We start from the raw sequence: 10,259 nt of genomic DNA, 5'->3' as shown, positions 1-10,259 counted from the left end.
TAGAGTCTGCCAATTGTTTCATCTAAAGCAATGTGGTTTCTTTTGAAATCACAGACCTCAAAAGTAAAGTCTTCAACAGGTCCTTTGGTTGAGCTTCCATCTGGGAAAAATAGCCCTTTTCCCAGCTCCAAAATTTGAGCGACAGTTTTTTCCAGGATGGCATACCTTGTTCCTCCACCTTTGCTTGTCCTCACTTGATGGTAATCGTTGCCATACAAATGGAGCCACCCAATTTCTATCTTCCTTTGAGTATTTTCTGCAGAAACATTGTTATGTCTTGCCATCCCATCAACATGGTTTTGGAGTACTCCCGAAGTCTCACCCAGTACACCTTTTTTCCTTGATCTTATTTTGCCTCTTAATTTTTGGAGGAGCAGTTCATTATCACCACTGGACATTTTCTGATGACAAAAGCAAAGGACAGCTATTCGATCACCATAAGAAGTGATATATTTGCCCATTTGCTCATCGGTCATCATAGCAATTACTGCCATGTCAACCTGCAAAGATAAATTGTGAGAATAAATACTTGACATGTTTATTTAATTATCAATAACTTTTAATAAATTTAACATATTCACATGAGTGATGGGAAACTACAGTCATCATTATTTGTATTCAGTATTACACGAGAATAGTACATTAGGTAGCGGCAGCCCAATTACTAACTGTAATATCGATTTTAAATTGTGTTAATAACCTCATTATTAAAATAGAATTAACAGTACAGGTAGAGTAGATAGAAATGTTAGCTTCACTTTCACTTCACCTCATTATTAAAATACAACTAACACTACAGGTAGAGTCGATAGAAATGTTAGCTTCACTTTCACTTTATTGACCTACTACCAATACTACTTCGAAAAAAAATGTCCATGTTTCTCTTGTTTTGCTAATTACATCAGACTGTGTAGCTGTATGCCCACCGTGTCGCTTTTCATACGTGCAATGTCCACGTGAGGGACGTTTCTTGACTGCAAGAAGTGTTCCAAGTCTTCCTCCATGATGCGAGTTGTTGCCTTCTCTCAATAAGCAGCGCGCACGAGCGTCTACCTGAGCCAAGCTGACCCGGAAGTACAGGAACGCACATTTTTTAAAAAAAGATTGCGAGATCTCGCATTCTTTGCGAGAGAATGCAAAGTATTGCGAGAGAATGCAAAGTATTGCGAGGGAATGCAAATTTTTGCGAGGGAATGCAAAGTTTTGTGAGAGAATGCAAAGTATTGCGAGGGAATGCAAAGTTTTGCAAGATCTCGCAAAGTTTTTTTTGTTCTTTTTTTCTTCGATGTCCCCTTAGGGGCTCCATATTTTTCCAATGTATTGAATAAACTACATTACTTTGTTTTTCATTTGACAGCCTATCTTTTGGATGCACTCATTTTTGCCTTCAAGTGTTTATCGGTTTGAAATAAGCAGGAATTTTGTGTTGCCAAAGGACTCTGTAGTTTTTCAGAAAGTCCTGCAATGTAAGGTAATGCTACTCCTCTCCTTTTAGTATCTTCAGAATTTTGGGTTTAATTCGCTATCCTTTTCTTTTGACATTTATTATGATTACTCTCCGTCTGGTCCTTGACGCCCTCTGCTGATGTAATCACACAGTGACACTGATCTCGTGATCAACCATTTCACCACATAATATTCATAGGTATACATAACATTTTAAACGGCTTTCACAGCTCTAAAGGCCACTTGACAGTCACGGGATAAGAACGTTTTTTTGTGCGAGTGAACAGAGGCAACCATTCGCGCCAGCGTTCACTCTACCCGGAATGAATGGACGAAACGGATTGCATTGGAAGTCAAAGAAAAGTTACCCACGTTAACACATCAGCTGGACCCACATGCGCCTTATTTGACAACACGACACAAATAACACCTTCATCGATTCAAGCCTGTATTTGGAAAACCAAATAACCATCATCCGACAAGAACGAACACCATGAGCAAAGAAAGACGCTCTCCCTGCAACACTATAAAGAGGGATTTTCTGGCACATTCTGTTGCTTACGGCCATACTACCCTGAGAACGCCCGATCTCGTCCGATCTCGGAAGCTAAGCAGGGCAGGGCCTGGTTAGTACTTGGATGGGAGACTGCCTGGGAATACCAGGTGCTGTAAGCTTTTTTTTTTTTTTTGCAGCCACCCCAAACACTGTGGGCCGAGAAATGGTCTCTGCCGTCCGCGATCCGATTTCACTTTACATTTCACGTTCACCCCCGACGCGATTTTAAACGGCTTCCCACACGTTGATTTTACTCTTGAGTCGCTGCGTGTAACAATATAGCTTTCCGGCAGAGGGAGCTGTCCGCATGGGGGACCATCATGACAGTACTCGTACGCGAAGCAGAACTGGGCTTCTGCGTGCCGGACAGGTTCTTTTACTCCCCTTTCAAACCATCTATTTTCCTTTCGCTACAATTTTAACCTCATTGTCGTCAAATGAGCGGTGGCTAGCTTTGAGGTGCATATGTACTGCAGATTGAGGCCCAGTAGTATTATCCCAGCGGTGTTGATAAAGTTTTTTTTTTGAGAATTTGTTTATTCTCCCCAATGTTTTGCTCTTTATAATTTTCATTTTTCCAATGTATTGAATAAACTACATTACTTTGTTTTTCATTTGACAGCCTATCTTTTGGATGTACTCATTTTTGCCTTCAAGTGTTTATCGGTTTGAAATAAGTAGAATTTTTTTGTTGCCAAAGGACTCTGTAGTTTTTCAGAAAGCCCTGCAATGTAAGGTAATGCTACTCCTCTCCTTTTAGTATCTTCAGAATTTTGGGTTTAATTCCCTATCCTTTTCTTTTGACATTTATTATGATTACTCTCCGTCTGGTCCTTGACGCCCTCCGCTGACGTAATCACACAGCGACACTGATCTCGTGATCAACCATTTCACCACATAATATTCATAGTTATACATAACATTTTAAGCGCCTTTCAAAGCTCTAAAGGCCACTTTACAGTCACGGGATAAGAACGTTTTTTTTTTGTGCGAGTGAACAGAGGCAACCATTCGCGCCAGCGTTCACTTTACTGAATGGACGAAACGGATTGCATTGGAAGTCAAAGAAAAGTTACCCACGTTAACGCATCAGCTGGACTCACATGCGCCTTATTTGACAACACGACACAAATAACACCTTCATCGATTCAAGCCTGTATTTGGAAAACCAAATAACCATCATCCGACAAGAACGAACACCATGAGCAAAGAAGGACGCTCTCCCTGCAACACTATAAAGAGGGATTTTCTGGCACATTCTCTCGCTTACGGCCATACTACCCTGAGAACGCCCGATCTTGTCTGATCTCGAAAGCTAAGCTGGTTTGGGTCTGGTTAGTACTTGGCTCGGAGACGCCCTGGGAATACCAGGTGCTGTAAGCTTTTTTGTTGCAGCCACCCCAAACTCTGTGGGCCGAGAAATGGTATATCCCGTTCGCGATCCGATTTCACTTTTCATTTCACGATCACCCCCGACGCGATTTTAAATGGCTTCCCACACGTTGATTTTACTCTTGAGTCGCTGCGTGTAACGATATGGCTTTCCGGCAGAGTGAGCTGTCCGCATGGGGGACTGTCATGACAGTACTCGGACGCGAAGCAGAACTGGGCTTCTGCGTGCTGGACAGCTTCTTTTACTCCCCTTTCAAACCATCTATTTTTCTTTCGCTACAATTTTAACCTCATTGTCGTCAAATGAGCGGTAGCTAGCTTTGAGGTGCATATGTACTGCAGACTGATGCCCAGTAGTATTATCCCAGCGGTGTTGATAAAGTATTTTTTTTCTTGAGAATTGGTTTAGTCTCCCCAATGTTTTGCTCTTTATAATTTTCATTTTTCCAATGTATTGAATAAACTACATTACTTTGTTTTTCATTTGACAGCCTATCTTTTGGATGTACTCATTTTTGCCTTCAAGTGTTTCTCGGTTTGAAATAAGTAGGAATTTTGTGTTGCCAAAGAACTCTGTAGTTTTTCAGAAAGCCCTGCAATGTAAGGTAATGCTACACCTCTCCTTTTAGTGTCTTCAGAATTTTGGGTTTAATTCCCTATTCTTTTCTTTTGACATTTATTATGATTACTCTCCGTCTGGTCCTTGACGCCCTCGGCTGACGTAATCACACAGCGACACTGATCTCGTGATCAACCATTTCACCACATAATATTCATAGTTATACATAACATTTTAAGCGCCTTTCAAAGCTCTAAGGCAACTTTACAGTCACGGGATAAGAACGTTTTTTTGTGCGAGTGAACAGAGGCAACCATTCGCGCCAGCGTTCACTCTACCCGGAATGAATGGACGAAACGGATTGCATTGGAAGTCAAAGAAAAGTTACCCACGTTAACGCATCAGCTGGACTCAAATGCGCCTTATTTGACAACACGACACAAATAACACCTTCATCGATTCAAGCCTGTATTTAGAAACCTGGACTCACATGCGCCTTATTTGACAACACGACACAAATAACACCTTCATCGATTCAAGCCTGTATTTGGAAAACCAAATAACCATCATCCGACAAGAACGAACACCGTGAGCAAAGAAAGACGCTCTCCCTGCAACACTATAAAGAGGGATTTTCTGGCACATCCCCTCGCTTAAGGCCATACTACCCTGAGAACGCCTGATCTCGGAAGCTCAGCAGGGTTGGGCCTGGTTAGTACTTGGATGGGAGACCGCCTGGGAATACCAGGTGCTGTAAGCTTTTTTTTTTTGCAGCCACCCCAAACTCTGTGGGCCGAGAAATGGTCTCTCCCGTTCGCGATCCGATTTCACTTTTCATTTCACGATCACCCCCGACGCGATTTTAAACGGCTTCCCACACGTTGATTTTACTCTTGAGTCGCTGCGTGTAACGATATGGCTTTCCGACAGAGGGAGCTGTCCGCATGGGGGACCATCATGACAGTACTCGTACGCGAAGCAGAACTGGGCTTCTGCGTGCTGGACAGCTTCTTTTACTCCCCTTTCAAACCATCTATTTTCCTTTCGCTACAATTTTAACCTCATTGCCGTCAAATGAGCGGTAGAAAGCTTTGAGGTGCATATGTACTGCAGATTGAGGCCCAGTGGTATTATCCCAGCGGTGTTGATAAAGTATTTTGTTTTTGAGAATGTGTTTCGTCTCCCCAATGTTTTGCTCTTTATAATTTTCATTTTTCCAATGTATTGAATAAACTACATTACTTTGTTTTTCATTTGACAGCCTATCTTTTGGATGTACTCATTTTTGCCTTCAAGTGTTTATCGGTTTGAAATAAGTAGGAATTTTGTGTTGCCAAAGGACTCTGTAGTTTTTCAGAAAGCCCTGCAATGTAAGGTAATGCTACTCCTCTCCTTTTAGTATCTTCAGAATTTTAGGTTTAATTCCCTATCCTTTTCTTTTGACATTTATTATGATTACTCTCCGTCTGGTCCTTGACAACCTCTGCTGACGTAATCACACAGCGACACTGATCTCGTGATCAACCATTTCTCCACATAATATTCATAGTTATACATAACATTTTAAGCGCCTTTCAAAGCTCTAAAGGCCACTTTACAGTCACGGGATGAGAATGTTTTTTAGTGCGAGTGAACAGAGGCAACCATTCGCGCCAGCGTTCACTCTACCCGGAATGAATGGACGAAACGGATTGCATTGGAAGTCAAAGAAAAGTTACCCATGTTAACGCATCAGCTGGACTCACATGCGCCTTATTTGACAACACGACACAAATAACACCTTCATCGATTCAAGCCTGTATTTGGAAAGCTGGACTCACATGCGCCTTATTTTACAACACGACACAAATAACACCTTCATCGATTCAAGCCTGTATTTGGAAAACCAAATAACCATCATCCGACAAGAACGAACACCATGAGCAAAGAAAGACGCTCTCCCTGCAACACTATAAAGAGGGATTTTCTGGCACATTCCCTCGCTTAAGGCCATACTACCCTGAGAACGCCTGATCTCGTCCGATCTCGGAAGCCAAGCAGGGTTGGGCCTGGTTAGTACTTGGATGGGAGACCGCCTGGGAATATCAGGTGCTGTAAGCGTTTTTTTTTTTTTTGCAGCCACCCCAAACTCTGTGGGCCGAGAAATGGTCTCTCCCGTTCGCGATCCGATTTCACTTTTCATTTCACGATCACCCCCGACGCGATTTTAAACGGCTTCCCACACGTTGATTTTACTCTTGAGTCGCTGCGTGTAACGATATGGCTTTCCGGCAGAGGGAGCTGTCCGCATGGGGGACCATCATGACAGTACTCGTACGCGAAGCAGAACTGGGCTTCTGCGTGCTGGACAGCTTCTTTGACTCCCCTTTCAAACCATCTATTTTCCTTTCGCTACAATTTTAACCTCATTGTCGTCAAATGAGCGGTAGAAAGCTTTGAGGTGCATATGTACTGCAGATTGAGGCCCAGTGGTATTATCCCAGCGGTGTTGATAAAGTTTTTTTTTTTTGAGAATTTGTTTAGTATCCCCAATGTTTTGCTCTTTATAATTTTCATTTTTCCAATGTATTGAATAAACTACATTACTTTGTTTTTCATTTGACAGCCTATCTTTTGGATGCACTCATTTTTGACTTCAAGTGTTTATCGGTTCGAAATAAGTAGGAATTTTGTGTTGCCGAAGGACTCTGTAGTTTTTCAGAAAGCCCTGCAATGTAAGGTAATGCTACTCCTCTCCTTTTAGTATCTTCAGAATTTTGGGTTTAGTTCCCTATCCTTTTCTTTTGACATTTATTATGATTACTCTCCGTCTGGTCCTTGACGCCCTCTGCTGACGTAATCACACAGCGACATTGATCTCGTGATCAACCATTTCACCACATAATATTCATAGTTATACATAACATTTTAAGCGCCTTTCAAAGCTCTAAAGGCCACTTTACAGTCACGGGATAAGAACGTTTTTTTGTGCGAGTGAACAGAGGCAACCATTCGCGGCAGCGTTCCCTCTAACCGGAATGAATGGACGAAACGGATTGCATTGGAAGTCACAGAAAAGTTACCCACGTTAACGCATCAGCTGGAGTCACATGTGCCTTATTTGACAACACGACACAAATAACACCTTCATCGATTCAAGCCTGTATTTGGAAAGCTGGCCTCACATGCGCCTTATTTGACAACACGACACAAATAACACCTTCATCGATTCAAGCCTGTATTTGGAAAACCAAATAACCATCATCCGACAAGAACGAACACCATGAGCAAAGAAAGACGCTCTCCCTGCAACACTATAAAGAGGTATTTTCTGGCACATTCCCTCGCTTACGGCCATACTACCCTGAGAACACCCGATCTCGTCCGATCTCGGAAGTTAAGCAGGATTGGGCCTGGTTAGTACTTGGATGGGAGACTGCCTGGGAATACCAGGTGCTGTAAGCTTTTTTTTTTTTTTTTGCAGCCACCCCAAACACTGTGAGCCGAGAAATGGTCTCTCCCGTTCGTGATCCGATTTCACTTTTCATTTCACGATCACCCCCGACGCGATTTTAAACGGCTTCCCACACGTTGATTTTCCTCTTGAGTCGCTGCGTGTAACGATATGGCTTTCCGGCAGAGGGAGCTGTCCGCATGGGGGACCATCATGACGGTACTCGTACGCGAAGCAGAACTGGGCTTCTGCGTGCCGGACAGCTTCTTTTACTCCCCTTTCAAACCATCTATTTTCCTTTCGCTACAATTTTAACCTCATTGTCGTCAAATGAGCGGTAGATAGCTTTGAGGTGCATATGTACTGCAGATTGAGGCCCAGTAGTATTATCCCAGCGGTGTTGATAAAGTATTTTGTTTTTGAGAATTTGTTTAGTCTCCCCAATGTTTTGCTCTTTATAATTTTCATTTTTCCAATGTATTGAATAAACTACATTACTTTGTTTTTCATTTGCCAGCCTAACTTTTGGATGCACTCATTTTTGCCTTCAAGTGTTTATCGGTTTGAAATAAGTAGGAATTTTGTGTTGCCAAAGGACTCTAGTTTTTCAGAAAGCCCTGCAATGTAAGGTAATGCTACTCCTCTCCTTTTAGTATCTTCAGAATTTTGGGTTTAATTCCCTATCCTTTTCTTTTGACATTTATTATGATTACTCTCCGCCTGGTCCTTGGCGCCCTCTGCGGACGTAATCACACAGCGACACTGATCTTGTGATCAACCATTTCACCACATAATATTCATAGTTATACATAACATATTAAGCGCCTTTCAAAGCTCTAAAGGCCACCTTACACTCACGGGATAAGAACGTTTTTTGGTGCGAGTGAACAGAGGCAACCATTCGCGCCAGCGTTCACTCTACCCGGAATGCATGGACGAAACGGATTGCATTATAAGTCAAAGAAAAGTTACCCACGTTAACGCATCGGCTGGACTCAAATGCGCCTTATTTGACAACACGACACAAATAACACCTTCATCGTTTCAAGCCTGTATTTGGAAAACCAAATAACCATCATCCGATAAGAACGAACACCATGAGCAAAGAAAGACGCTCTCCCTGCAACACTATAAACAGGGATTTTCTGGCACATTCCGTCACTTACGGCCATACTACCCTGAGAATGCCCGATCTCATCTGATCTTGGAAGCTAAGCAGGGTCGGGCCTGGTTAGTACTTGGATGGGTGACCCCCTGGGAATACCCGGTGCTGTCAGCTATTTTTTTTTTTTTTTTTGCAGCCACCCCACACACGGTGGGCCGAGAAATGGTCTATCCCGTTCGCGATCCGATTTCACTTTTCATTTCACGATCACCCCCGACGCGATTTTAAACGGCTTCCCACACGTTGATTTTACTGTTGAGTCGCTGCGTGTAACGATATGGCTTTCCGGCAGAGGAAGCTGTCCGCATGGGGGACCGTCAAGACAGTACTCATACGCGAAGAAGAACTGGGATTCTGCGTGCTGGACAGCTTCTTTTACTCCCCTTTCAAACCATCTATTTTCCTTTCGCTACAATTTTAACCTCATTGTCGTCAAATGAGCGGTAGATAGCTTTGAGGTGCATATGCACTGCAGATTGAGGCCCAGTAGTATTATCCCAGCAGTGTTGATAAAGTATTTTTTTTTTGAGAATTTGTTTATTCTCCCCAATGTTTTGCTCTTTATAATTTTCATTTTTCCAATGTATTGAATAAACTACATTACTTTGTTTTTCATTTGACAGCCTACCTTTTGGATGCACTCATTTTTGCCTTCAAGTGTTTATCGGTTTGAAATAAGTAGGAATTTTGTGTTGCCAAAGGACTCTGTAGTTTTTCAGAAAGCCCTGCAATTTAAGGTAATGCTACTCCTCTCATTTTAGTATCTTCAGAATTTTGGGTTTAGTTCCCTATCCTTTTCTTTTGACATTTATTATGATTACTCTCCGTCTGGTCCTTGACGCCCTCTGCGGACGTAATCACACAGCGACACTGATCTCGTGATCAACCGTTTCACCACATAATATTCATAGTTATACATAACATTTTAAGCACCTTTTAAAACTCTAAAGGCCACTTTACAGTCGGGATAAGAACGTTTTTTTGTGCGAGCGAACAGAGGCAACCATTCGCGCCAGCGTTCACTCTACCCGGAATGAATGGACGAAACGGATTGCATTGGAAGTCAAAGAAAAGTTACCCACGTTAACGCATCAGCTGGACTCACATGCGCCTTATTTGACAACACGACACAAATAACACCTTCATCGATTCAAGCCTGTATTTGGAAAACCAAATAACCATCATCCGACAAGAACGAACACCATGAGCAAAGAAAAATGCTCTCCTTGCAACACTATAAAAAGGGATTTTCTGGCACATTCCCGCGCTTACGGCCATACTACGCTGAGAACGCCTGATCTCGTCCGATCTTGGAAGCTAAACTGGGTTGGGCCTGGTTAGTACTTGGATGGGAGACCGCCTGGGAATACCAGGTGCTGTAAGCTTTCTTTTTGCAGCCACCCCAAACTCTGTGGGCCGAGAAATGGTCTCTCCCGTTCGCGATCCGATTCCACTTTTCATTTCATGATCACCCCCGACGCGATTTTAAACGGCTTCCCACACGTTGATTTTACTCTTGAGTCGCGGCGTGTAACTATATGGCTTTCTGGCAGAGGGAGCTGTCCGCATGGGGTACCGTCATGACAGTACTCGTACGCGAAGCAGAACTGGGCTTCTGCGTTCCGGACAGCTTCTTTTACTCCCCTTTCAAACCATCTATTTTCCTTTCGCTACAATTTTAACCTCATTGTCGTCAAATGAGCGCTAG

At 42.8% G+C, this 10,259-nt stretch overlaps 4 non-coding genes and 3 pseudogenes across 4 annotated transcripts; all 7 read left to right on the top strand.

Annotated features, from left to right (window-relative positions):
* Positions 1-2,002: 2,002 nt before the first annotated feature.
* LOC148881272 (5S ribosomal RNA) lies at positions 2,003-2,121 on the top strand. Its single transcript, XR_016114042.1, has one exon. It is a non-coding gene; the product is annotated as a 5S ribosomal RNA (ribosomal RNA).
* A 1,145-nt stretch (positions 2,122-3,266) lies between these two features.
* On the top strand, positions 3,267-3,385 carry LOC148881271 (5S ribosomal RNA; annotated as a pseudogene).
* A 1,219-nt stretch (positions 3,386-4,604) lies between these two features.
* On the top strand, positions 4,605-4,713 carry LOC148881270 (5S ribosomal RNA; annotated as a pseudogene).
* Positions 4,714-5,934: 1,221 nt separating this feature from the next.
* Positions 5,935-6,053, top strand: LOC148881269 (5S ribosomal RNA; annotated as a pseudogene).
* Positions 6,054-7,278: 1,225 nt separating this feature from the next.
* LOC148881268 (5S ribosomal RNA) lies at positions 7,279-7,397 on the top strand. The gene has a single exon (XR_016114038.1). It is a non-coding gene; the product is annotated as a 5S ribosomal RNA (ribosomal RNA).
* Positions 7,398-8,546: 1,149 nt separating this feature from the next.
* Positions 8,547-8,665, top strand: LOC148881267 (5S ribosomal RNA). The gene has a single exon (XR_016114041.1). It is a non-coding gene; the product is annotated as a 5S ribosomal RNA (ribosomal RNA).
* Positions 8,666-9,817: 1,152 nt separating this feature from the next.
* Positions 9,818-9,936, top strand: LOC148881266 (5S ribosomal RNA). Its single transcript, XR_016114040.1, has one exon. It is a non-coding gene; the product is annotated as a 5S ribosomal RNA (ribosomal RNA).
* Positions 9,937-10,259: the final 323 nt, after the last annotated feature.

This window comes from Hippocampus bargibanti, unplaced genomic scaffold (assembly GCF_051943395.1).
Source record: "Hippocampus bargibanti isolate YZ-2025 unplaced genomic scaffold, ASM5194339v1 Contig00087_ERROPOS6900000+, whole genome shotgun sequence".
Lineage (NCBI taxonomy): Eukaryota > Metazoa > Chordata > Actinopteri > Syngnathiformes > Syngnathidae > Hippocampus > Hippocampus bargibanti.
Note: the sequence above shows the minus strand (reverse complement) of the source record. Positions and strands in the feature narration are given on the sequence as shown.